The sequence below is a fragment of the Gigantopelta aegis genome, chromosome 15, assembly GCF_016097555.1.
Source record: "Gigantopelta aegis isolate Gae_Host chromosome 15, Gae_host_genome, whole genome shotgun sequence".
Taxonomy (NCBI): Eukaryota; Metazoa; Mollusca; class Gastropoda; order Neomphalida; family Peltospiridae; genus Gigantopelta; species Gigantopelta aegis.
Window position 1 is genome coordinate 12,539,356 of NC_054713.1, and position 4,192 is coordinate 12,543,547.

Here is a 4,192-nt window from a genome sequence, read left to right on the forward strand (position 1 = left end):
TTTATTTATATGTAGTGTAGAGGTTTCAGCTGTATAAAGATCATTTCAGATTTTATTTTTAAATGGGTATGGCATCATTGAGATATACAAAATATTTTGATCGCTGTGGACCGACCGAAACTGATCAAACTCATCTTCATCATGTTTTAGAGTAAGAGACCAGTTGACTGGTTTAAAGTAACCGACCCTAGTTTTTCACTATTAAAGCCGGTTTTAATAATTTACGTTAGAAGTGCTTTCATTTTATTATTTAGAATATTAATTTTCATACACATAAAGAGGTTCTGGGCCCCGTTCCATGGAGCAAACTTATCTCTAAGATCACCTTAGGTGGATATCTATATTATGTACTTAAGGTGATCTTAATGCTACGATCGCTTCGTGGAATGAGGCACTGATCATCCATGTTTCTGCAATAACCCAAAATGCATTTTTCTAAAACAATATCCATGTTCATCGAAGAAGTACTCGTCATCAAAACAAGCTCTAGTTAGCTTTAGACAATATTTCTCTGTTTAAATATCACAGACTTTAGCTGCTCTCTGTTATAACCTTATCCAAATGTGCTACAGGTTTGTAGATTAACTAAACTTAGTGTTAATTTTCACAGGCAGAATCTAGGGTCTGTGTGTACATAGTAGATTAATAGACCCAGGTTTAAAATTTGACGGAAGACGGAGACGCATGTTGCTCAAGATGCACAGTATCCTTTCTGACAATCGGTTTTACAAGCATCTGTTGTTTTCCACCTTGTTTTTTGGCAGTGTTTCAGGCCTAGGCCCAAATTCACTAAATATTGTAAGCCTAGTTTTGCATGTAAACATAAATCTACGACAAAACCACAATTTGTATTTTAACTATATATATATATATATATATATATATATATATATATATATATATATATATATATTCAAACCTGTCCTAGCGGCCACCTGTAATAAGCGGTCACCTATCTAACGCGGCCACCTAAGTCTTATCCCAAATCGCTAAAATACCTGTATTAAGCGGCCGTAATAAATGTTTACTGTTATATAAAAGGGATATTTTAACAACAGCAATAAGGTGCAGCAAATAACCGATCTTAACACCTTCAGGACCCATTTAGTCCTACATCTGAACTGTATCAATTAAGATATGACACTGGAATGCATGTAATTGCCACTGGGCAGGCTACACTTAACATTTGACTTGGCATACTATGACAATATACCGCATGAAGTAGGAATTAAATAATTAAATACAAAAAGAAAACAGACTTGTTGAGAACGGTTAATTTAATACAAAAGTTGATTTATAGTCAACAGTGAAGCACATACCCATTAATTAGCAGCACAGACGGTAAAACAAACCACAACAACAAATGTTTTAAAGACTGGCAACCTGTAATCAGCGGCTACGTGTCTTAAGCGGCCATTTTTATCTACTCCCTTGTGTAACCGCTTAAGAGAGGTTTTACTGAATATATATATATATATATATATATATATATATATATATATATATATATAAGTATATATATGTATATAATATTATAATTTGAAGTGCATACATTTCATTTTCTTTTGTCCTTAAAGTGTTCCGTCTTCTGTAATGATGTAATTTGATGTGTAAATGTTTGCGTGTAATGAATGCCAAACACGTGTACACGTATAACGGGTGAATCTGCGTGTCAGAGACGTAAACCTAACATGTTTTGTTAATTGGCTAGGGTGTTTATAAAACGTTTAGAGTCTTGACTGGAGAAACTAATAAAGAGTCTGAGACTTAACGCCATGGCCATGCTGTACAAATGGAGTCTAAAACTCTAAATGTTTTATAAGCACGGGCCCTTTTATATTCAGAATTCCTTAGGAGTGATAATATACATTATAAACTTATCTGTGTTTGTCTCAAGTCTTTTCATATTGCTGTTAAAAAATGTCTAATAAGTCTTAGTTGTCTAATTACCTGACTACGTTCTTGACATTCTAGTTTCAAACATTTGGTTCCAGCTTAAAATAGGGCGGGACGTATATCCCAGTGGGAAAACGCTTGCTTCATGCGCGGTCGGTCTAGGATCGATCCCCGTTGGTGGGCCTATTGGGCTATTTCTCGCTCTAGCCAGTGCACCACGACTGGTATATCAAAGGCCGTGGTATGTGCTATCCTGTCTGTGGGATGGTGCATATAAAAGATCCCTTGCTACTAATGGAAAAATGTAGCGGGTTTCATCTCTGTCAAAATGACCATGTGTTTGACATCCAATAGCCAATGTGCTCTAGTGGTGTCGTTAAACAAACTTCTTCTTCCAGCTTAAAACAGGAGAAGCCGAGACTGCTTCCTAGTCCATAAAATGAATTTCCAACCTTTGACACATGTACACACATGCATATGTTACAGAGATGAGAAATTAGAACGTTTTAAACAGTGAGGATATGCAAAATGTTTTGACGATTGCGGATCGTGAAATGCATGCTCTAAATGGAAACAGATACATGTACATATTAAATATAGTTGGATCTCATTTTTCAGAGATGTGACATGTACGGGCATTTTTTTTAGGATTTGCTCCAATATGTTGGCCATCTGAGAAATTACGTTTTATAGTTCAAAATGTCTGAAAACAAAATGGCGGAAAATTGCCTAATAAAAAGTATGTAACTGGTATTCCAACGATCTGTATAGGATTTGTTTTGACATTAACATATATGTGGATATATTTAATGTATGAAAATCTATGTTGAAAATTTAAAAATTTAGTTTTGTGTCAGAAAGTTGAAAAACAAGATGTCGTAAAACAAAATGGTGGCCATTTGTCATAAAATCGACATCCAAGTCTTATAAAGGGCATTATTTGCTGCCATAAATGCAAGAATGTATCGCAGCATACAACACAAATGAGCTCAACATAAATGTGATATGATTCAAGATAGCCGCCATATCATAACTATTTGCAATGGGTGGAAATATATTGTCCAAAACGTAGTCTATTTAATAATACATTACTGTATGTTTGCTTCATTACATCAAATATTATGCTAAAAATCTTTTAACATGTATGGGTATTTAGTGAAAGGGTTATTTAACGACAGCACCAACCTTTCTAATACTTTTAACACAAACTGGAAGCAAAATCAGATGGCATTCATAGGTTATTCATCCATACGAGTCCATCCATTACTGAAGGTAATGAAAGGCCTAGAGTGGTACATGTAAGCTTGCTTTGTATGGTAATGAGATGACACAAGCAGACCCATCTGCAAACACTACGTTTTTGGATCTTTCAATTTCCCAGGTAGAACATTTCGTACTTAGTCTCCGCTGTCTACTGTTAGATTATATACTTTACAATTAGTTGTATTAAGCATTCCTATTTGCTCTCAGTGACCACCATTGTTTTTTCAGAATCGTTTAATTTCCCTTGAAATACCATAACATATGAGATAATAGTATTGCATAGCTCAGAGCATGTAAAACAACCAAACTCAGCATTCTGGTACTAAGAGGTGTGTTTTCCAATATATTTATAGGAATGGTTTTCCAAAAATTGTCCAATTGTTACATCGATATTTGACATGTGAAAAAGCAAAATCCAAAAGGATATCGGTGTCTTACTGATATGTACAGCAATATTTAGTCAGATAGTTTTGAATAGTGAATTGCATGAACTGCTATTCTGGTATTGGATTCCTCGTGATTGGTCTTCGGTTATTCGACATTCACTCCGTGTTACTACTCTACACTACATCGTCCTCGGTGAAACCACCCACTCATTTTGCATTCAATGCACTTTTTTTTTTAAAGTTTCAAAGACAAAATTAGTTAATTTTACGTTGCTTTCTGTTCAGTGTGAGGCATTGGCATCCTTGTTACGGGTTTGTATATATCTAATTTGTGCATTTAGTTTGGTTACGAGCGATAGAAATAAGCAGAATTTTTCATTTGTCGAAAAATCTACTCGTCCCGCAATATTTTCACTTGTCCAAATAAATGTTTTGTTTTATTCAAGTACAAGGACCATATTTTTTATTGCTCAAAATTAAACATCATTGAACATTTTTACTTGTCCACTGGACGACCATTGAGGTATATTTTGCTTGTCCGATTATATTTTCACTTGTCAGGACAAACGGACAAGTGCTTATTTGGAACACTAGAACTTAACAGAAACTTGTAGCGATCAAATACAACATGTCAGCATATTTCTCAT